The following is a 25,095-nucleotide window of genomic DNA, read 5'->3' as shown; positions in this document are numbered from 1 at the left end:
GATCATTCATACTTGACACCTGGTCTGTAACCAGGTTATAATCTCATTGAAAAGGCAAGTATATCCTCTTTATATTCCTTGTGGTAAAGTTTTAAGCAAAGTTGAGTGTTCTTTATTTTCCATTCTTTGAAATGTTATCGGCAATACATTAAGCTAGACAGCCAATCATTTTTCTTGTATTTCTGTTTTCTGCCAAGATATATATGACATCGGAAATGATATCCCTTCTTGAATATGTTCCTCTGAATCTGGTTTTACATTCTGTCGTGTTAGGGGCTAGCATATGATCAAGAACCGACAGTCACCATGGAAGAAATCGAATCTATTCTCAAGCCACTGGAAAAAAATCAAGTCTTGAACAATTGACAGAATAATCATTAAGATGTTCCAACAAATAGGTGCCACACAGAACAAGGTAATTCTGTGCAAGAACATTGAAGACAGCTCTGTAGCCTAGAAGAGGTAATGTTTTGTGCCCGCTCCAAAGAAAGTTGATCCAACAGGTTGTGGAAATCCTCATGGTCATTAATGAAACATGCCAGCAAAATTTCATTGAATATAATTAAAAAAATTATTATAGCAGGACATCAAGAGTAAAGCAATAAAAAATTCAAACATTGAAAAGATTTTGAATTCTGGAATACTTAAATGTGCTCATGTGAAACCTATACATAGACCAATTGACAGTTATTTGAACAGAACAAGGAACTACTTTAAAATCAGGAAATGTGCGCATCAGGACTGCATTCTTTCCTAATATCTGTTCAATTTGTGCTGATCAAATAACATAGAAGGCAGGCTAATTATATTTGAAGAATATGACATAAAGATTGGAGAAGGTTCATTAACAAACACCATAACCCTGCGGACTGAAAGTGAAACAGATTTATAGTTTTATGAAAGTCGTGGGTTACATATATGGATTACACCTCAATATGAAGTAAACAAAGATACTCACGTAGACTAAAAATAGCATCATCAAGAAGCACATCAGCCTGTGCAATCCACGAATTGTAAATAATATAAGCCAAATCTAAAGGAGGGAATGGCACCAGAGATTAAAATGTGAACACCTGGTTTTCAGAAGGCTGTGGCTTACAGTGGAAACCCAAAATCCTTTTGCACGTGGATGAAGCCTCTGATCATAGGTGAAGGATGTGAACAGCCCTGCTCTCAGACAGAGAACATTCCAAAATCCATTATGTCAGAATTAATTAAGTCAAAATACAATAGCTTGTCATTTGATTTACCTTTTGACCCATTTTTAAGCTATTATAGTTTTGTTTTTTTTAATGCACGTGGAATAAACCATTGGTGAATCCCCTCTGTGGACCAGGGATTTGAATAGCCTTCCTAAAGTGAAGAACGTATTGAAAAGTGGGTTTTTGCATTCTGTGGATTTGTTTCTCTAAATTAAATACAAAGCAAAAACAGAAAAATGAATTGTTGCAGATGTAGTTAGGTTGAAATTTAGCACTCTATTATTTTATCTCCCTTTGATCCATTTAAACTGCATACACTTTCAGATTTTCTGCTTTCTTTTTGATTGAGGTTTATATATATTTATATAGAGACATAAAATGTGCATATAAATATATATACTCTACACATATATACATACATATAAATTATATATATATCATATATCTAAGTTGGTTGGTCAAACATTAACCCTAAAAAGGGTATATAACTTTATAGTCTTTTAAAAATGATGAATTAGTTTCTTTTCATATATTTTTTCTTCAAAATTTTCTTGTCAAATAAGCCTATATATTTTGTTTTTTCTTATAGAGTTTTTGACTATTCTGAATTTTGCTATGTGTATGTATGGTATCTCTTAATATGTTCATCCATGCCTGTTTTTACCACAAAATATTGTTTAGATCAAAGACTAATCATATTTAGTTCAATTATTTAGCAAAAGTATTCTAAAACTGTGTGGTTTTTGTGTGTGTGTGTGTGTGACGTCTAGGCTTATTTATTCGTTTTAAATTTCCCATCAGCTGTCATCTAGGGATAGAATTACCTCTCCATATGTAAAATCTAAGATCTCCTAGCTGATCATCTGGTGTTCTCTTTGAACAAATTAAGTGCATGTGCCAAGAGGAATGATCTCTTGTTAAACCAATCATGAATTTTCCCAGTGCTGGGAGAACAATATCACACCCATATAAAAGCCATGCTGCTAAACTCAGTGTAAATACATTTTTTGCCTCAGAGAATTGATTATCAGTAAAAATAAATAAGTAATAACAAAACAACAATAATGTAAAACCATGTCATTTAATGAGAACTCACTATACGGCAGTGATGGCTCTAAGCATTTTATGTCTTTACAATTCTTCCTTATTTAATGCTCACAGAGGCGCATATTTTTTACTTTAATATAGCAAATATTGTTTGTATAGTTTCTTATCATTTTTTATCAAAATGTGCTATGGCTTATTTTGAATATTGTATTTTTAATAAATTTTACTTTGCTGATGTTGAGATTATGTGCAGCAAAACTTAAACAAATCAGCAGTATAGATATATGAGTGTGTGTGTGTGTAATTTAGTGACACTAGCTACCTTCTCTGAATGGTGCATCCATTCTCACCTCTCTTTCAGTTGTACCTCTTGCATTAGCAGACACTCCCTGCCATGTCAGAATCCTAATATTTTCCTATCTAATATTTCCAGTTACTGTCATCACTGTGACCATTAATTCTTAAAAGAGTATAATGCTCAAGACAGACTTTCTTTACTAGCTAGCGGAGCTACAATTAATTGAGTTATCATTTTACTTCAGGACATAATTCACAAAGCAATTGTTTATCACAAGCAATTATCACAAAGCAATTGTTTCAAGGGTTCAGCCACCATTTATGGCTTCAGAAAAATTTAAAATTCTATATTTCTGGCATTTTTACTAGGACCCAGCTCTGGCATGTTCAGTATTGGGGGCCAGGTGCCACCCAGTCCTGTTGATGTCATGGCAAAGTTGTTCATGAAGGTAACTAGCGACCCCCCCCCCATTCCTTGTTTTTGTTGTACTACCCTGCTTCCCTGAAAATAAGACAGTGTCTTATAGCAATTTTTGCTCCCAAAGATGCCCTACGTCTTATTTTCAGGGACTATCTTATTTTTCCATGAAGAAGAATGTGGTACACATTTATTGTTTATTGTTTTGTTAAAAGAGACCTGGCACTTCCTGTCTCCTCTGGCTGCACTGTGACCAACAGTGAGCTGCACACCCGCCGCTATGGTCCAGAGTCCAGAGTGATGGTAGGTGCGGGGAACCTTATTTTTGGGGAGGTCTTATTTTCGGGGGCGGTCTTATTTTCGGGGGCATGCTTTATATTTCAGCAAGAGGCAAAACTGTAAGGTCTTATTTTGGGGGGATGTCTTACTCTCGGGGAAACATGGTATTAACTCCCCCTCTTCCGTTATTGCTCCAGGTGAATAGAAAATAATTACTGTTTCTTAGATGACAGTTTACAAATGTTTAAAATGGCAATCACTGCCAGGAAGGATCGAGCACTAAAGCCATTACTAGGCCAATTAACTTTAATCCCCCCCCCCAAATTTCATGATGTGTTTGTTATTATACCAGTCCCAGACTGTTTTATACTGGGGGTTTACACTGTTGTTGGTTTGGTTAGGTTCCATCCAGTCAGTTCTAATTCATGGTTCTGCTATGTAAAAATGAAACAAAACATGGCTTGTCCCTATAACATCCTCAAACCTGTATAGTTAAGCCTATTGTGGCACTTATTTTGTCAATCCTTGTTGTTTATAGACCCTCTACTGTATGAATTGATGTCCTTTTCCGATGGCAGGTGCCTCCTGAACATGTGCAAAGTGCGAAGCTAAGAAGCCTCGCCAGGCTCACTTCTAAGGAGCATTCTGGCTATGCTTCCTCGGGGGCCGGTGTGTTTGTTCTGTAGACAGTGAGTGGGTGGTACTTCCAATATTCTCTGCCACAACCATCATTCCAAAGTATCAGTTATTCTGCAGTCTTTCTTTTTCGTTGTTCATATTCCACATGCAAATGAGGCAATTGAAAATCGCATGGCTTGGGTGGTATCTATAGCTGTATACTCTATAGTATGTTTTAAAATCAGAAGATGTAAGTTCTCCCACTTTGCTTTTCTCTTTCAACATTATTTTAGCTTTTCCTGGCTGAATATTAATTTTCAAGTGTCTTTGAACACTGCCGGTGTCAACAGACTAAGATAGGCACTTAATGTTTCAGCCAAGGAGCCAATGTTCTGTGTAACCTGAACAAAATCGGGGCCTTCAGAAAAGCGTTGGCATAATCAGTGTTCTTTGTCTCTGTAGACCTCTGTTTTCTGAAGGATGGCTTAGCCCGGGGAGTCAATTACCTTTCTTTTACTTGTGAAGCTATTGAAGTCATATGCGTACATACTTCCACCTCCATTTTCCTACATGTGCACCATATTTCTTTCATCTGGTGAAATCCTACTGCATTTTGTTTTAAAACTAGACACCTCTTTTGACACTAGGATGTGTGATGTCATTTAGTGGCTGACTAATGTATTTCAGGCATTTAACAAAGGTCAACATCAGGTTAAAGTGAGTGTTCAACATTCTCTAAGAAATGATCTTTTTTTTTGTGCAAACAAAAGTTCAAAGAGGTCAGGTTAAATTTCTTAGCAGAAAAAAAAGGCATTAAAAGAGAATCTCTAAGTTACCTCACCTTTAATAAAATGAAGTCATCTTATATATTAATATATTAATATTGTGGCTGGGCTTAAATGTATGTGGACTAGGCTGTTCTTCATAGTTAAATCAAATTGAATCTTGGATTTTATGAGTGATAAAATGACAATAAAATGGGTCTGGTCAGTAAAGATAATAACTTGAATCAGTACTTTGGATGTAAGTGTTTAAGGTTTGCATGATAAAACTGTAATTTTATACCCGAAAGTGTGTTAATAACATTAAATGAGGTAATAGACAAAGTGCACAGACAATGCAATGCCCACAGGACCACAGTAATAGAAATAATTTATAATGTATCAGTAATAAAATCTTTAATGTTACCTCAATTCAGACCAGGCACCATGTCTGGAGTTTTAGATTACAATTCCCCGCAGCCCCCCACCTCCTTCTGCTTCGGACACAAGTGTTAACCTAAAATAATTAAGAAAATGGTTTTCAGAGTGCAGAAACCTTTCACAATTATGGCCCTAATGACCGTACTATTAACCATTTCCATCCAATCCATTTATGGCTCATTGATAAAACCTAATTCAAAGTTTAAAATAAGCATTAAAAATAATCCCAATCATTATTTTTATTTACTCTCAGTTTTTTTGTATTCTAGACAGAACGTTATTAATCGTTTTGTACTTTTGACTTTTCAACTATATAACGAGGTTTCTCCTTGAAAATGAAAGAGCTAGTTATTTGCCTGTAAAGGCATTTTATTATATAAAACTCTGGCTCAACCCTTTTATACTTCAGAAACAAATCTTGCAGAGTTCTTTTTCTGGACTCCTCGTAGAAGGAATGTTCTGATGTCCACAAAGGAGACGTCTTACTGGAGGATCCTCGTAGAAGGAATGGTCTGATGTCCACAAAGGAGATGTCTTACTGGAGGAGTCCACATGCTCTAACTGAACCTGGAGTGCGTATGCCGAGCTGTGCTTGCATTCCGCCCAATAGCCACCTGTTCCACGGGATACAGAGAGAAGGTCACCTTTAAAAGGCTAATCCCTAAAGCATTTCACCGAAATATACTATTTTGAATGGTTTAAATATATAATTATAAGGAGTATGAGAAAACCCGAAATCTCACCCCCATAGTTTGATCTTGGTTTTCTAAGTCCATTAAAAGAGTCATCATCTTATGGATTCTACATTCCATGAGGAAGGCTCTCAAAACGTCATGTCTGGGCATTCAAACTAACGACAATCATGAACATGACTACTACAAGGGCCTACATTTAGCAAATTTTCTGTTACTCAGATATTAAATAACATTAAAAACTCATTTTTGTCTTCTCAAAACGTTGTGGCCTGAACTGAAACTAATTGATTAAAGTAATGGGTGGTAAACGCTTGGTCTTGACCATATCATCACAGCCATTGATTCATTCTTCCTTTTAGGAAACACATGAGCAAGTTTAGAGACTGCTGTGTGGTTCCAGATTGTTGCCAATTTCTAGGTCACCTACGTTGTCCATAGAAACGTCACCCTTCACTACAGGAATACTGGACACCGCTCCTAAGTCATCCAAATAAAGGCAGGAGATGAAGCCGCACAAACAGTATCCCCACTCTGTGAGGCGAGGTGCAGGGTGCAAACTCATGGATCCATTAGCATGCGATGTGCTGGGGTGACCTGATACCTTCATGATTCAGCTAACCCCTCTTCTGCCCTTGGGCCACTTTTCAACTGGCTTTTACATCAGCGTCTCTGGATTTCATGACCGTGTGAAGCCTCGGAGGAAAGTCCAGATAGATGAATTATGAAAGCCTGGGAACCAAGAACAAGAGCCTCCAGTTATAGTTGTATAGAGACTTTGTTGTACAAGATTCACATCGATGTTGCTTCCTGAAGTTTGGACAGTGTGTCATCCTCTCAGTGGTACATTATAGTCCATGGGGCTGTGAACCAGTCTGGTACCCAAGAGAGTTCTTTGTTTTCAACAAAATTATGAATGGTAATCAGTTTGTTGATTGGGCCCTATATACTGTTAGGGATTAAATTGCGATCCCTGAAGAGATATGGGAATTATTATTCCTGGCACCTGAGAATTTAATCTTGTGTAAAATTGGGTCTTTGAAGATGTTATTTAACATGATGTCATGCATAGGGTGGGCCCTAATGTTATCTGAGCCTTAAAAGGAAGAAGTTCCGAAACACAGAGGAATAGTGACCCCCTAAAACCTCACTTATACCCAGGAACCCCTAAGCCACCACAAGTTAGAGGAAACAAGAAGGGAACTTTCATTCCCAAGGAACATCATCCTGTTGACACTGAATTCTGACTCCTAGGATCCAGAAATGTGCAGAAACACCCTTCTGTTTGCATAAACGATCTCGTTTGTATTGTTTGGTTAAAGAAGCCTTAGAAAATGAATGTACCAGCTGACTTCCTAATCAATGGCTTCTTAAACTCTGCAGAGAGCTTTCACATCCTCTGCATCTTTTGCAAGTGCCAGCTCTCTCTGTTCATACCAACACCTTCTCTAGGTGTGTTCTTGTTTTTTCCCCTTGACCTTGCTGTAGTACCAGCTGCCTCTTGTTGGGAGCCACGGTAGTCCCAATCTTGCAATCATCTAGTTGGTCTGACAATGTTAACAGTAAACACGTGGTTTTATGTCAATGCAAAAGGAATTTACATAGCTATCTGTTTAGGGACAAGGCTATCCAGGACGTCTTTGATCTGAAAACACCCTGTAAGCACCTAACTGCCAACAAGCTCTGAGTCACTATTGTCTGATCAGGAGGATGTGCCAGAAGATAGTCTTTTTCTAGAACTCTGATCTGACTCTGGCAAATTGCACATGTAAATACAGAGGAATTCCTGATTGAGGATTATTTTTCCCCTCTTTCCTATTCTCACGTTTAGATCCAAAATTCTGAGATAGTAAATTTATTAAGTATCTTACCATTCCTATTAATGCCAGTCCAATTCTGTCAGTGCATTTCTCCATGCTCACTGCTGCTGCCTGTCTGTACTGACAGAGAATACAAACTTTATCTGTTTCTTCAGGGGGCTTCGACTAGAAGGCGAAAGAAATCTTATCTTCACAGAGCCCCTAAATGTAAAAATAGTGCGTCTGTTTACTGCACCAGGCTTTTAGGCCCAGGAGTATCAGAGGAGTAGAGAAAGTGGATCGTCCTTCTGCAGCTGGATAAGACAGCTTCAAAAGGAAACCCGGAGTCATAGATGAAAGCCGGGGGGCTGCTCTCTGTTTGTCCCAGGATCCTTTAAAGCCTCCTCACGGAGGGCCTTATCAGGCTGGAGGGACAGAGGGTGCAAAAGATAAACTTTAAAAATAAATGCAACCCCCCCAAAAAAAAACCCAACACCCTGATTATTGTCTCTTCCTCCTCAACCACATCTGGTCACCAATGTGTTAAGTGAATTGAAACTCGATTGGAGGGAGCCCATCACAACCTGGTTATCAGTGGCAGTAAATGGAAGATAATAGCCCCACTAGAGAGTTATGAAATGGCTTGTCTTTGCGCTGCCAAAGTGTTTAGTCTCTCTTTTATTATATTCACAGCAGTAATCCGATATGTCCTGACTTCTGTCATCTGTAGGTAATGCTTATCAACCCTCTGTCACTGATTCACCCTCTTGTCAGAGACAATTATTCCTCAAAGTGCCGAGGTTACGACTACAGCAATATTATGACTAGAAGAAAATACGAAAGGTGTAGCATGTCACAGAGAGCGATCCTGGAGCTGAAGGCAAAGTGAAGGGAAACGCTGTCGATAAGAGGAGAGCAGAAGGCAGAGTTCGTTTTGTGCCCTCGGGCACGCTGGCATGGTGGGGATCGAGTGGGCAGAGACCTTTTCCCCGTAAAGCTTTACTAATTCATGACGGGGCTACCTGCAGGTTGCTGCCATGCCTGCAGTGTCACCAGCTCCGTTTTACATCTCCGTCTACAGGAGCCTCAAATTAAGTTGTTCAAATGTGCTTATGAAGTTCAAAGGCAACAGGTTCGCCCAGAAGCTCTGTGTTCTAATTGAGGATGAAAGCGTACTGATCCAAGGAGCACCAGTCGAAGGGTAAAGGGTCCATGTAGGTGGGCTCTGTGTTAAAGGATAAACATTTCACACAACACATGAAAAGGCAGCAAAAGTGTGGCGAAGAGCACATGACCAAGGCTTGTAGAAAGGCAGGGTATTGAATGGGTAGGGGTTCTAGTACAACATATTAAGAATGAAAACGTGAAAAGTACTCAATTCCTTTTGAATATTATTTCTGACACTTGGCAGTTGTGGCCTGGACCCACATCCCCCTAACAATCACTAAGTCCTTGGTGGAGGCTACTGCCACCCCGGGTCTCCGTGACCGTGACCCTCACTTGGTCCACTATTTCACCAGCAGATGTCTTCTTCCAGCCTCAGCCTCAGGATGACCCATGCTACGTCAGCAAGTCAGGCAATGTTCTGTTGTGATTCATAAGATTTTCACTGGCTAATTTCTTGAAGTGATCCCCAGTTCTTTCTTCCCCATTTATTTGGGCAGTTCTGCTGAAACCTGCTACCATGGTGACCCTGCTGGTATTTAGAATACCACTGGCATCACTTCCATCGTCATAGGAACATGCAAGACATCACAAGACAGCAAATGGACAAGAGGGAGAAGAAAGGCTAAAAGAGTTGCAGATAATAACTGCCTCATATTTTGGTTAGAGTTCCAAGAGATTGATTCTCTATAGAGCACAATAAATGATCAATAGTAAGTTGCAAATTGTGATCACAAATATGGTATTGTTTAATTAGTTTGCATCTCATTTTCTCTTATAATTTTAGGGGTCCACTAAAGATGGTGAAACGCGATGCAATGATCTGTATTTTCACCCAAGAAGGTGGGGCAATAACATAAATCTTCAGATTTATGGCGCCATCCTGGGTGGGTGCCGGCAAAAGCAGACCCCCTGGAATTCCTGCGGATTCAGAACACTAATGCTAATGAGGATTGTGATAATTATACAATGACAACGTCTTTCCTCATATTAGGCACGATGCTTCTACTGAGCATGATTTTGTTTTTTTTTCCCTAAACATCATGGGCATTGCCTACCTTCTTATGTCTTCCAATTGTGTGACTGGTGCAGAATTCACAAATCTGTGACACATTCATAGACAAGGGAAAATATTAAAGCTGATGAACAATCAGCAATCCGTGAATCTATCTCCCACTCAGAAGGAGCCCTGGTGATGTGCTGGGTTATGTGTTGGGCTGCGAACCACAAGGTCAGCCATTCACAAAACCACCATTCTTGCTCTGAGGAAGGGAGGCAAGACTTTCTGCCCTTGGAAAGGTTTACAGTCCGGACACCACAGGGAGTTTGATTCTGTCCAATGGGGTTGCTATGCATTGGAGTTGACTCCATGGCAGTGACATGAGACCTACTACTGCTGGCTTTGGGGCCTGAACCATGGTCTTCTGGACCTCTTGTTGTGCTGGCTAAGACCTCTAGGTGGCTGGTGAAGGTGAGAGCTTTAGAATCAGGACCCAGAAGCTTGAGTGGCAGTGGGGGGCACTTGGAGCCTGAAAGCAGCTTTGTTCTCTAAAATAGAAACTTCCCCTTTTTTAAATGCCCTATCTGGCTGTACCGGTCTACCTGATGACCACTTCCCTCGTCTAGGCGAAGTATAAAGCTCCACAATGTACATTTTAATCTTAGCGTTCAATTTATGTTCTTAGGGCATCCTTGGTTTGTGCAATTGGTTACGTGCTCAACTTTAGCTGACTGCTTCAAAGGCAGACTGCTTGATTACATCAGCGGTGCCATGGAAGAAAGACGCAGGCATCTACTTGTGAAAATGTAGCCATTGGAAATCCTGTAGAGCAGAGTTCTACTCTGACACCGTGGGATTGCCACAAGTCAGGGTTGACTGCTAGAGTTTTGTTTGTTTCCACCCCTTTTTTCTGATTACCCTTTAAAAATTAATATGAAAAGTTAATGTTTACTGGATAGGGGTGAAAGCTGTTTATTACAACATGTTTAGAATGTGCCATTTTTGTTCTTAGTTTCTGTTGAGTCAGCTCTGACTCATGTCAATCTTATGTATAACCACAACTGAGATATATTGCCGGCTGCAGCACCAGCTTCATAATCATTGGTTACACAATAGAGATTTATCTAAAAAAATAATTCACCCAGAACTCATTTACTATGCAGATATAATCACTATAAACGAATTGGGGCATTTTTATCTGTGTATACCTTTTACATGCTCCTGTGTTTGATAAAATATACTTGGATTTTATTATGTAGCTTGTGGCTGTTTTCAGGCAAAATATGTTAGAATTTGGGAGCCTTGGTGTTTATTATTAATCATTGATTCAGTAGTTTCCCTTTATAAATCTAGGAAAGTGTGAAATTTTACAAAGTAGTTTTTTGACATCTATCCAGATTCCCACATGTGATATTTTTCTTTGATTCAATGAGTTATTTAACCAGGATTACTGATTTAGAGCCATCCTTATGATGATCGAATAAACACTAATTAATAATGATATCGTTATTAGAAAGATAAAAGTATATGATTATGTTTTATATGCAGTGCTCATTTCCTGCCACCTTTGATATCAGGCTTATGTCACGTTTGAAAAACAAAGTTGCAAATTTTTTTATACTCAAAACAAGGTTAAGGATCTAAAAGCTGATGTGGAAAAATCAGAATTTTAGTTCTAAAGGTGAAAAATAGCTGTTTTAGCATTTTTATGTCATTATTCTCTTGAGGCCTCTCTCTCTCTTTTTCTTTAATAAAAATTTGGCATTTATTTTTCCCTAAAAACATTTTTTTTGTTCACACTTGTATATTTTTCTGGGGACAAAATTGCATATGGTTGCCACTATTATAAAATATTCTCTGCAGCCACAGCTGTTTCAATTTCTAATTACAATCAAACCTTTGAGAGTGTGAATGAAATGGTACTCCTTTGTTTTCCCCACCATGACAATAGACCTCCTCCTTTTCAGGGTAGCAAGAGCTGTTCTAGGAGAATTTGTTTGTAGATCAGCCCTAATCCTGCCCCTTGACATTTCTTTTTGTTCCCAAACTCAACGGACATTTAAAAGAAATGTTTGAGTCCCTTAAGGATGCGAAAACTGTCATTTTGATGTGGTATTAATCGAAGAGTGGAGAACAGAACAGAGTGCTGAATTCTTTGGGGGAACGGCTAGAGAATTGGAAAAATCACCTTCAGAAGTGTTTAGACAGACCTATTATAGATATTGTCCTGTTTCCTTCTCCCAATAACTGTGAGGCAGAGTTATGATCTTCAGTTTACAAATAAAAAGCCTGAAGAACAGAAGCGAATTTGCCCGAGATACATTACTCGTAAGTGGCAATTTAATTAATATGATGGTTAATAGAGAATATTAAAGTAGACTTATTACATTTATATAAATATGCCAAAAAATGTCTTTAAAGCTATGTTGGTATAGGACGTTACCTAACTGAATCCAACTCATACCAATCCAATGTGGCAGAAAAGAATCACCCATAAGATGTTCTCAGCTATAAACATTATGGAAGCAGATCATTAAGCCTTCCTCCTGAAGAGTCGCTGGTTAGACTAGAACCCTCAACCTGCCATTTAACAGTCAACTGCCTAGCTATTGCTCTCCAGAGCTCTATTTTAAAGCTATTTACCAGGATCTACACTAGTCATGTTTAAAATGCAATTTGTGCATATGGAATTTATTTAGAGTTCAATTTGGTTGCTCGTGTATTTCATTTAAACTAAATTTCACATAAAGTTTGGCTAATAAGTATATAGACCTAGAAAGTGCACATGTCAAAAAATAGTAGCTTCACGTTTTGGTATCTTGCTTAATGAGTGCTTTGGTGTTTTCTTGACTCTCCCTATTGTCATGGAAAGCATGGAAAGCAATTTCAACCCTTCACATTGGAAGAGGTCCAACATTGGCCGAATAACTTAAAGTTTCCTTATCTCCTATAAGGTGAGTCTTTAAGTGCATGGAAATGCTCGGTAATGTCTATGGTAAATAATGGACAGCGAGGTAGGATTTCATTTTATTATTTTCACATTTTTCATGTAGGGCTTAGAGTTCTAGGAAAGGCTATCACTTTGCTAGAAAGTGAAACTGTAATGAGATTTCACCTTATTTCGGATGTGTGTTTTTTCTTTATAATATTTAATTTTGCTTTGGATTAAGGTTTAAAGAGCTGAAGAAATATCAATGATGAAACACATGAGCAAGACATAATCACAGTGTTCTATTGCCTTTTTAATAGCAATTGCAATATATTTGATGTTCAGGTGTACTTTGAAACAAAATATCAAAAATTAATTCATTTTATTAATCCCATAGTTTTTATGAACTATTTATTAAATTTTAATAGAATATCTAATTTCCATCCATACTTAAGAATTTGTATATGATTATTTTCTCTTGAATATTCAAAATCAAGTGGTAAACTATTTCCAGGAAGTTTTAAATTATAATAAAAAAATCAAAGCTACTTAAATGCATAATTAATCATGGGTAAATAAATATATAGCTATTGATACACACATTTTATATATAGTGAAGCAAACCTAAACACATACCTCACATAATTATATAGTCATTAAGTGTGAAATTTGGGCACTTGTCTTTAATATGTTAAGTAAAAAGAGAAGATACCTAATATCATCTATCTAAAATAGATAGGTAGATAGAGTATGGTTGCAAATAAAAAGAAGGGACAATTCAGCATGGGAGAATGCTTGAATGTTGACTACGGTCGCTTCTGACAAGTGGACTGATAAGTGTCTTGGCTTTCTTTCCTCCTCTCTGTGTGGTAGAGGGGCTTCTCCAGCAGACTACCTTCAAGGGTGCCACATTTGTTTTGATGGGAATGTCCTCATACTTGTGTAAAAATCTTATATTTACGTTTCACTCATTTTTGATTCTTAAAAACATATCTATTCTACAGTGCATGTATTAATATTTGCAATATTGTGACTACACAAAGGCAAAAGTGAACATTTATTTTTCTCGTGGTCATTAGGGATAAATTTAGATTAATAGAGAGGAAAAGTTCTAGTCATTAATAAAATATCTCTGTTCAGACTTCTTAGAGCTACCTTTCAGTTTCATTAGAAGTCTGAAACATCGCTATGCATCTCTATGGACAAAATAGAAATATTCATGAGGAGATGAAACACTGAGGAAGACACAAGAATTGCATTCAGCTTTTCTTGGCTGTCAGTGACAATTGGCACCCAGTTGCTATTCCATGTTTCCATTAGACTTTCTCTTGGGAGTGTGCAAGCAACCAAGAAAATAAAAGCAAGATTATTAGCAAAAGTGATGTCACAATCCTTTCTTTGCTGACCACCTTATGTCTTTTAGCTCTAGTTTTCAGTTCTCCCTAGATCTGAAATCTACAACCACAGGGGTACTAATAATACCCCATACTTTCTTCCTGGATATAGTGATCAACTCAGGGTTTAGGGACCAGTAGCTTCAGGTTGTTGGGGAACTATATCGTTTCTTTAGCAACTGTTTAATGCACAATTGGAAGCTGATGGGGAATCTCAGATTGTAGAATATTATTTAAAAGATCTTTATCACTTATCAGTCCTGTGGCATGGATTAATTATACAAATTCACAATGGGTGAAAAATCATTAGAGATTTATACAGGTCATTGCCCTGAGTACGAGGGTTTGGTGCTTAAGAACCATCTGCATTAGTCAAGATTCAACCAGAGAAACAGAAACAGTAATATATATAGTCTTAAAGATATTGGGGATTTATATCAGTTTCTATTAAGGCAGGCGTAAAAGCTTTCAAGTCACATGTGGACTTGAGCTGAGAATTTAAAGACTTGAGATCATCATTTTCTTTCCCCAAATTTCCTAGCACAGCTAAGAGCAATCAGCTAGCCTCGCTAAACTTCTTTAGCTCAACTAAAGTGTTAGAAAGTCCCAAATACACGGTCAGCAGAATCACGCCTTTAAAATATCTCCTTAAGAGTATTCAGTGATGGCTTTCTGAATATTTATATTACTATATCCTGCCAAGAGCTATCACTTCTCTCTTTAGCATGGGAAAGGACCCATACCCTTCATGTTTCCATTTCCAGTACTTTCAGTGTATCTGGCTCACTGCATCTTTCTGAAAGACCTGATAAAAGTGACTGAACAGGATACATACAGCATGAGCTCTCTTTTTGATAGTCAAAATAGCATCTTAATAAAGATTATACATATATGTATAAGGTATCTGGCATCTTTCATAGATTACTTTGATTCTGTAATCGGGGGTGGGGGTGTCTTTGTTTTCAAAGTCAATTACACCCCAATCCTGCACAGAAGGGAAAACACAAGAGACGGCAGCAACCTGTTTGCTGCCTACGGAATAAAGCAGCTTCTAGGGGTTCGATTTTTGAGTGCCAACACCCCAAGGAATTAAATTATTTCAACAACCTTAATTGGATTAGTTGGAAGAGAACCCTTAGACTAAAAGAATATTGTAGCTGTGGCCAAGAATTTGTTTTTTGGGGAAAAGTGTGCATCGGGATTGTATACTCTCACTATCTGCGTTCAATCTGTATTCTCCATGAAAATCAGGGAAGGTAGCTCATAATACAGCGAATGTGGCATAAGGATTAGAGGAAGGCATGTTAACAACCTGTGATATGCAGATGACACCCCTTGTGAGGAGGACTTGAAATATCTGTAGAAGAAGATCAAGGCTAACCCCTTCAGTGTGGACCACAACTCAATGCAAAGAAGACCCACAACCTCATCACTGCACCAATCGGTGGCATTATGATGGATGGAGAAAACATTGAAGTTGTCCAGCATTTTGGCTTTGATCAACAATGAGTGCTCATGGAAAAAGCAGCGACGAGAACAAAGATGAACTTCATTAGTAAAACTGCACACAATCTTTTTAGAGTATGGAAAACAAGGATGCTACTTCGAGGACTAAGGAGCAGCTTCCCCAGGCAATTGACATTTTCAATGGCCTCATAAGTGTGCGGAGTTGGATCTAGAACAACGAAGACTTTCAAAGAATGGGTGCATTTGCATTGGGGGCTGGAGAAGAATATGGAAAGTCCCAAGGACTGCTAAGAGGACAAACCGATCTGTACTGGAAGAAGGAAGGCCGGAGTGCTGCTTAAAGGCAAGGGTGGGAAGATTTTGTCTAACTGCTGGAGACAAAGTACCAGGAGAGGCCCATCCCTGCTGAAGAACTCCATGCTTGGTAAAGTAGAGGAGCAGCAAAGAAGGCGAAGATCCGCCAGGAATTAGATGGACAGAGCGGCAGCAACAACGGGTCCAAGCATTGTAACACTTGTGAGGATAGCAGGACATGGAAATAGTTCATCCAGTTTTGCGTAGGGTCGCTGTGGGTTGAAACCTCCTCAATGCCATCTCACAACAACAAATATAGATGAAATGGATACAGTCTTAGAAATACATTACCTACCTTAATTAATACAGATTGGCATAGAGAAGGTTTCCAGACCTACAACTTAAGGAGAAATAGATCTTTGCAGTAAAAACACCCAACATCAAAACGTCTAGAATTAAATTGTTTTACTGGAGAATTCTATTAGATGATTAGAGAAGAGATAATATTAATTCTACACAAACTATTTCCAAATAGAGGAAAGGATCATATATTACCAAAGTCATTTTATGAAACAAGTATAAGTCTGATACCCAAATCAGGCAAAGGCAATATCATTGTAGAAAAACACAGACCATTGTAAACAAAATTTTGGCTACCAGAATTCAAAAAAACAGTTTATAAAAATCCATCTTGTTTAAATGGGATTAATAACAGGTATACAAGGATGGTTCAATATTAGGAAAACAATCACTGTTAACACCATGTAAATTAAGCAAAATAAAAGAATCTTATGATCATATCAAGTGATTACAAAAAGGCATTTAGTATATTTTAATGTGCATTCTTGAGGAAAACACCCAATAAAGTAGAAATATGAAGGAAAACCTTCCACAGATTAAAGGCCATCTATGCAATACCCGTGGTAATTATTTCACAGAATGTAGAGAAACTGAAAGCCGTCCTCCTCCAAACAAGGACCAAATAGGGTTGCTGTAATAGATACACTTCATCTACATAGCATACAATTCAATAGCTCAATCCTATCAAGAAGCATTGTACAATCATTAACAAGTCAAATTTAGAATATTTTCTTCTTTGTACTCAGTGTAATTATTTTTTAAGGTGGCAAAAATATACACAACCAAACATTATGCAATTCAAGAAATTCTACATGTATAATGCAGTGCCATTGATTAAACTATTCATGGTGTACAATGACATTATTTCACTAACATTCACATAAACTCAATGCCCCCTAAGGAAATACTCTTCTTCCTTCATCCCTGGTAACAGTAGGTCAGGGTGGTTTTTTTTTTTTTTTTTTTCAGTTTTCTTGATATACTATTCTTAGATTGTACATTTCCATAGTTAAATCACTTTTTAAAAGAGTTGTATACACATCATCACAATCCGTTCTACTCCCTCCTGCATTCACTGTTTGGTCCCCAATTACCTTCACCTTCCCCGCCTCCTCCTGCCCTGCCAAATAAACCATTGCTTCAGTTATTCTCTCTATGCGTCCACTCCTTCTGTGCTTCATAAAGTGATGAATCTGACAGAAGCAATAGAAACAAAAACAAAATGAAGCAGAAAGAAGAAAATAATCACACTATAAAGAGAAAAGCAAAGAGTAATAAAGAAATGATCACCAACAATATTTAGAAAGCCAGAGACAAAACTTCTGTCTGGAACAAGCAATAAATATTTGAGCCTAGAAGAAATTCAGGTCGACTGACCAAATATCATATTATAACATGGTTTGATACACTGTAATCAAGTACACAATGATCTCTGTCTGAGAGTAAAGCCATTTCAATCCTTGCCTGTGGCTAGAGGGGATCTGGCAGAAACTCAATCTGACTAGATACTTTAAGATGGATTTGGGGGCTTCCATTTCCCTCCATACCTTCCTCTACAAATTGGGAGCTCACAATTCAAGCTCTAGTACTTTTCCCTTCATCATATTTGGATTTTGTTACTGAGTGAGTTAGTTTATTGTGCCAACCTGGCCGATAAAAACATGTGGGTTTAATTGAAGGGCAGAGGGATAAGTGGCTCGGTAAGCCTCGCCTTTCTATTTCTCCAGTCTCTTGTTTTGTGATGGTTGTACCAGGGTTCAGCTGCCTTAGCCAGTTCCCTGCTTCTGCTTGCAAGGTTCACTTCCTGCAAGACGTCCCCGAGGAGAAGCCACATGGACCTACCCCGATGCAGCCCTGGGTGCTGGAGCAGCCGTGTAGAGAGCCTACCAGCTCTGAGATGGTTACATACTCACTGACTCAGCTTTCCTCCTACAGTTGGCATCGTTGTGTCTGTTTTGTGAGATGGAGGAAGACTTTGTGGACTGGTGTTGGACATATGTGTTAATGGGATAGTGTTGGACTTGTGGGCTTGGGCAGCACTGGGTTGGGATGTTTTCTTGATGCACACTTAACCTATATATAAAACTCTCTCTCTTATGCGTGAGTTTCTGTGGATTTTTTTCTCTAAAGTACCCAGACTATCACAGTTACCATCATCTCTGGATCATATAGACTGCTGTGCTTCTTCCATGTGGACTTGGTTGACATCTCACTTACATGGCTGCTTCTTTGAATATAAGCCTTTAAAACCCCAGAGATTATTCCATTTGATAGCCGGGCACCATATGCTTTCTTCACCACACTTTGCTGCAGTACCCTGATATTCAGTGCTCTTTCCATGAATGTGAGGATCGAGCAGGGCTGTACTATGAGAACTAAATGGGTCCCCCAGAATCCATCTGCTTGTCTGCGGGTTATGAACGACTCCAGATTACTTTAACAGTCCTATTATGATAAGAACCAAACCAAAACCAACAAGAACAACAAGAAGAAAAGAAAACCAGAACAAATAAAAAAGAAAAACCATGTCAATAACCCACCTGGAATATAGAGTGATTGCACTGATAGCATCAATAGCTTATCAAATGAAACAGAATGTAAGGTCCTGTAGATATGAAGTGTTTATGCAAGTATACTCCAACTGTGACCGGCAAATCCAGAGCTGCTGCTTTGTACTGACTGGTTTGTTTGTTGTTGTTTTTGTTTTTTAATAATTGAGCTTTGTTTATATTGAGCATGGGGTTTGAGGCTAGGGGAAATTTTCCTACATCATTTCTTACAAGGGCCTTGTCTCTCATATTAAAAACTGTCATATTAATGCCAGAGGAACGTTGAGGTACTAACTTTTATGGTGGTTCTAGAATCCATTTTTTTTTTTTACATTTTATTTGGGCCTCATACAACTCTTATCTCAATCCACACATATACATACGTCAATTGTGTAAAGCACATCCATACATTCTTTGCCCTAATCATTGTCAAAGCATTTGCTCTCCACTTAAGCCCTTTGCATCAGGTCCTCTTTTTTTCCCCTCCCTCCTCCCTCCCCCCTCCCCCCTCCCTCATGAGCCCTTGATAATTTATAGATTGTTATTTTGTCATATCTTGCCCTATCCGGAGTCTCCCTTCCCCACCTTCTCTGCCGTCCGTCTCCCCAGGAGGAGGTCACATGTGGATCCTTGCAATCAGTTCCCCCTTTCCAACCCACTCACCCTCCACTCTCCCAGCATCGCCCCTCACACGCCTGGTCCTGAAGGTATCATCCACCCTGGATTCCCTGTGCCTCTAGCTCCCATATGCATCAGCGTACAACCTCTGCCCTATCCAGTCCTGCAAGGTAGAATTCGGATCATGGTAGTTGTGGGGAGGAAGCATCCAGGATCTGGGGGAAAGCTGTGTTCTTCATCGGTACTACCTCGCACCCTGACTGACCCATCTCCTCTCCTAAACTCCTCTGTGAGGGAATCTCCAGTGACCGACAAATGGGCTTTGGGTCTCCACTCTGCGCTTCCCCCTTCATTCACTATGGATGCGACTTGCTATGTACATGAAAACACTACTATTACTACTTTACTGTTGTGTCACAGAGGAGTCCTGGTGTTGTGGAGCTTATGTGTTGGGCTGTGAGCTGCACGTCTGGCAGTTCAAAAGCACCAGCAGCTCTGTGGGCTTTCTGCTCCCATAAACAGGTACCGTCTTAGAAACCCACAGGGGATTGCAGTGAGTCAGCACTGATTCAATGGCACTGGGTTCCGTGAGTTATGTTAAAGAGTCTTGGTGCAATAGAGTGGTTATATGATGGGCTGCTGACCACAAAGTCAGCAGTTCAAACCCACCGAGGGAAAAGGGGTGAACTCTTCTTCTCCCATGATCTTAAGCTTGGGAACTCACAAGGGCAGGTCTAGTCTGTCCTACATGATTACTGTGAGTCAGAATTTATTTAATGGTTGTGAGGTTATCTCTTTATGTAATATTGTTACATTAAAGATGCGTTAGTGCATCTCGATAATTTTTCAAAAATGTTTATAGGAAGGTACACTATATGCTAAAATAAACATTTGACTAACTTATGTTACATACAAACTGTACCTAAAAATTTGACTTTAAAGACAAATTGAGGAATGGAACATTCATATTCTGAGTATTGTCATGGATCTGTTCACACAATAGGCATATCAATTGACATTCAATTTCACACACTATATATCATATGGGCTCTAATGGACATGATTGTCTGATTGCAAAGGTCACTTGTGACTAATGGAGACCCCATGTGTATCAGAGAAGGACTGTACTGCTTAGAGAGTGTGTGTGTGTGTGTGTTTATGTAGTTTTATTGGCATATGTCTAACATATCCCACAATTTAACTGTTCAAATATATTAAGAATAGTTGTTTAATAATCATGACAATCAATTTCATAAGACTTTCTTCTCCTTCTCGTTGTTAGCTTCTCATTTTCCCTCATCCTTCCCTGTCATACCTCTAAGACAATCATCAAATCAGATACTGCCTCTGTAGATCTGCCTATCCTGAATTTCATATACAGATAACCATACCACACAGAGGTAGGAAGCAAACAAAAATACCAACAACAATTACTAGACAAAACAGGCAATAATTAAAAAGAAAACATAAAGTATTAAAATCTGAAACTTTGGAATAGGTCAGAGACAAGACCCAATGAAGAGATGGATCACCATGCCTTTTTCCTCAGGTGACTTCAGGTGGATTGCAACCGCTGATGTTTTGATTAGGAATGAGCAAATCAGCTGTATGCTCCTACACCAGTCAAATACGTCTTCCTCCTTGCAGTTTGACTAGAGTCTCCGGATGACACAGAGTTAAGGACTCAACTACTAGCTTAAAGATTTGTACTTTAAACCTCCACAGAGGTGCCGCAGAAAACAGGGAAGGCACTCTGAACAGTCAGAATGCCTTTGCATGCTTTATGAAATAGGTCTCCTCTTTACACATGGGGTTTTCATGAGGGAGATGGAACTCAATGAAACTGACAATACCAAATACCCGACAAAACAAATATGACGAGAACATAACAACATGCTGATAATGTCTAACTTTAAATGGGAAGAATACTAGTGACTTCAATTATTTATATGTCTCTACTTTCCCAACTTTCCCCATAGTGGATATGTATTATTTAATAAAGTAATTAAAATAGTACATTAAAAATAAATCTTTTATTTATTCTCTAATCCACAAAGCCTCTAACTCATTTGTAGATCCACAGAGCAGCCTCCTTTGGGGTGCAAAATGAGACATGATTGCATCTATCTATGTCATATGAATACATCCATTCTCAGATTTTGATCATATGGAGAATAATTGCCCAAGTTACTCAGACATATGCAGAACGTGTCATGGACAGATAAAATATGGCCATGCACATAGTATTTAGCAAGATGGCACTCTGACCTGCTTTAGAGTTTCATTCAGATGGCCAGAGGCCAATCTTTGAACCTAAGTATAGGAACTGACCATTTTTTCATTTTATTAAAAAAAATTTTTCACTACAATTTAACCAAATATCACTTGAGTAACTTTTATATACCAAACTATGTAAAACTATCCTGCTATGGGAATGAGGTAGTTAGTTTATTGTGCCAACCTGGCTGATAAACACAGGTGGAGTTAATTGAAGGGTGGCGGGATAAGTGTCTCAGTGAGCCTCGCCTTTCGAGTTCTGGGTCTCTTGCTTTGTGATAGTTGGACCAGGTGCAGCTGCCTTAGCCAGTTCCTTGCTTCAGCTGGCAAGGCTCACTTCCTGCAAGACATCCCTGTGGAGAAGCCTCATGGACCTACCCCGATGCAGCCCTGCATGCTGGAGCAGCTGTGTGGAGACCCCTGTCAGTGCTGAGAAGCTTACTTGTTCTCTGACTTGGTTTTCCTCCTGCAGTCGGCATCATAGTGTGTGTTTTGTGAGATGGAGGAGGACTTTGTGGATTGGTGTCGGACATATGAGCTAATGGACTTGTGGGCTTGGGCAGCACAGGGTTGGTATGTTTTCTTGATGCACACTTACCCTTTATATAAAACTCTCTCGTATACAGGAGTTTCTGTGGATTTGTTTCTCTAGAGTACCCAGACTAACATGAGGAACAAGACATAGCTTGCTGCTGCTCTTGGTGAAAGGAAACTTATAGTAGGCCAAGCCCAAAGTAATTGGAACATGATGACTATGCAGAGTGAGCTGGGAGCTCTGATGGAGACCAAGAGGAAGGGACACAGAGCTTCGCCTTTGGCATCAGCTTAGGTGGGGCAATAGGTGTAGTAGAAGCTAAAATCAAAACCTTGTATGCAGCCCCGTTTTTTCAGAGTGTCTTTCTGCTGTTCATATTTTATTTCAGATGGCACTCTCAACATGTGGTTCAATTAATAACGCTGCAGCTGGCAGCCTTCCCTGTCCCAATTCCCTAGACATTTGTCTTTTGACCCATACTCTTTGCCCTCACTGGTTTGTGTCAGAGTTGGCCTAGAGGTCAGTTTCTACCTGTTGGTCTTTCTTGTCCCTGACCCTTTGAACTTTTTGCAGACTTAATTGTATCCAGCTGGGTTTACATTGCTCTTCAACCAAATAGGACAAAGGAATACTTACCCATGCCCATTTTCAAAGCCTTCTCCTTTTCCCTTTGGATTTGTAGTTCAGCAAGCCACATCTTCCTTGACTCAGTTCCCAAATTACCTTAATAGCTTATAGCATCCAACGAGTGACCTTCACCTTGTCCTGGGTTCTCTGGTGCCTTTAAATCACACCTGTAGTCATTTAAGACTCTGTCACCAAGCTCTGGTTCAATTCCTAGTACCAGCTGCTAGGCAATATTCAAACATTCCAACCGTACTGAGTAGAGTATGTGATTTATCTTTAATAGAGTTTTTGTCATCCCTTCTAAAACATAAAAATAAATTGTTAAGTAGTTTTCTCTCACTTTCTCTTCCCCACTCCTCGAATAACATCCAAATACAATGAAAATCTTAATCTTGAGTTTTAGCCCCACGTCCATTTGTCAACACAAGACTTCAGTTTCATTGCCTGTTAATAAAGGATAGCTTATATTTGAGGGAGAACTAAATACAAATTTGTATCATTCTAAGCATAATGGACACGATCAATACAAGTAAAGGTAAGAGAATTGAAAAGGAGATTGGCTAGTTATAAAATTAGGGGCTAGGGAAGACTTCCCTTGGGAATGTGACATTTATTCAGAGATCAAGCAAAGTGCATAAACCATTTAAATATCTGAGAAGGAGCATTGCAGACAGGCAAGAAAGCGAGTGTGCTGGGCTTTATTTATTTATTTCATGTTAAAATTCCAGTTTACTTCACAGTCTCCTACGTGGCCCCCGAGATAGAGCTCTCACCGCCCTGGGAATGTCAGGACCTCTTGTGCCTGTAGGCTTGATCCCGGCTCCGGCTCCTGTGACCCCACCCTTCCGACCGACTGCTGGGCCAGCCAGGAAGAGTGTCTGTGCTTCGGCCCTGGCCCTCGTCCCAGTCCCGGTCCCGGTCCGGTCCCGGTCCCATCTCCGGTCCCCATCCCGATCCCGGCTCTTGTCCTCTTTTCCTTCCCTCTTGCTGGAGGCCTTAGGTTCAACCTTGGGCTTCTCCTTCCTTTCTGGGTCTGCTGCCCAACGCCCATTTGGGGAGCTGGGCTGGTGCTTCCGGGCCTCTCTGGCCTCTGCCGTGGGCACCCTGTTGGAGCTCTTGCTGGGATGCTTATTCGAGCCTCGTTCCTCTTTTATGTCATTGATGCTGGACGAGGAAGAGGAGGGCAGTGGCTCAGCCAGGACCTCCGACTCAGGATTCTCTTTGGCTTTCTTTCTTTTCTTTTTTTTCCTTTTTGTGTTTTTTGTGCTTCTTTGTGGATCTGTCATTGTCCGAGCCCTCTGATGAGGTTGGCGGAGGCGTGTGAGCCCCACAGCCCTTCGCCTGGAGGGCTTTGGTTACCTCATCCAACTCTTCTGAGTCCTTCGGAGCACGATAGTTGGACACGTGATCCACTCGGATAGTCCGTCCTTTGTTCTGTTCATTTAAAAATGTCAAAATATTTCAGGCTGGCTTGTGAGAACACACAGATGATGTCACCTTCAGTCATCTCATAGGGAAGGCCTCCCAGGAAGATCCAGGCGCTCTCCTTGTACTCAGAGTGCCAGGACACCTTATCAGCCACCCCAAGCTGGACCTCCCGCTCATTCAGCTCATTGATGAGCTTCACCTTTGTCAAAGGGTTCATTGCTGCGGGTCCGCGTTAGGCAATGAAACTATAGCTTCCTGGTGAGGGTGCATAGCGCGTGCGCAGCTCGGGCGCTGAGCGCTCTTTAAAAAAGCGTGCTGGGCTTTATTAAGGGGCTGCTTCCTTGGTGTGTTCAAGGAACGCAGTCCCACAGGATGGTTTGAATTCATTCAAAGCGAAAGTCAGTAGAACAGTTTTAGCAGAGATGGTGGTGGGTGGCAGGATAACATTTACACATTAAATGGAATACTGTGCTGACTAGAAAATAGGTTGCCAGGAGCAATGGAAGGATGGAGGAGGGGAGGAGATGGAATCATATAGCATTTTAGGTGAAAGATGGCAGTGTCTTGGATTAGTTGTTTAGAGTGGGGGTCCAAAAATATTTAGATTTAGGATAGAGGGTGTTAAGAATTGAATTGTGTCCATCCAAAAGATATGTGCTATCTTTTTTCCCCAGTGTCCATAAATGGAATTTTATTAGAATGCATTCATTTATATCATATTGTCTATGGCAATTCTCATGCTATATTGGCACAGTTGAGTGATTGTAAGAAGACCTGTATAGCTTGCAAAAACAAGAGATTTATGCTCTAGAAATTTACAGATAATGTTGGCTCACAACTGGTAGAGTTGATTTTGACTCATAGTGAATCGCCAACTTCTGGATCAGCAGCTGAGCACA

At 39.6% G+C, this 25,095-nt stretch overlaps 1 pseudogene; it reads right to left on the bottom strand.

Moving 5' to 3' along the window:
* Positions 1–23,512: 23,512 nt before the first annotated feature.
* LOC142457099 (RNA-binding motif protein, X-linked 2 pseudogene) lies at positions 23,513–24,442 on the bottom strand (annotated as a pseudogene).
* Positions 24,443–25,095: the final 653 nt, after the last annotated feature.

Source organism: Tenrec ecaudatus, chromosome 9, assembly GCF_050624435.1.
Source record: "Tenrec ecaudatus isolate mTenEca1 chromosome 9, mTenEca1.hap1, whole genome shotgun sequence".
NCBI classification, from domain to species: Eukaryota; Metazoa; Chordata; class Mammalia; order Afrosoricida; family Tenrecidae; genus Tenrec; species Tenrec ecaudatus.
Note: the sequence above shows the minus strand (reverse complement) of the source record. Positions and strands in the feature narration are given on the sequence as shown.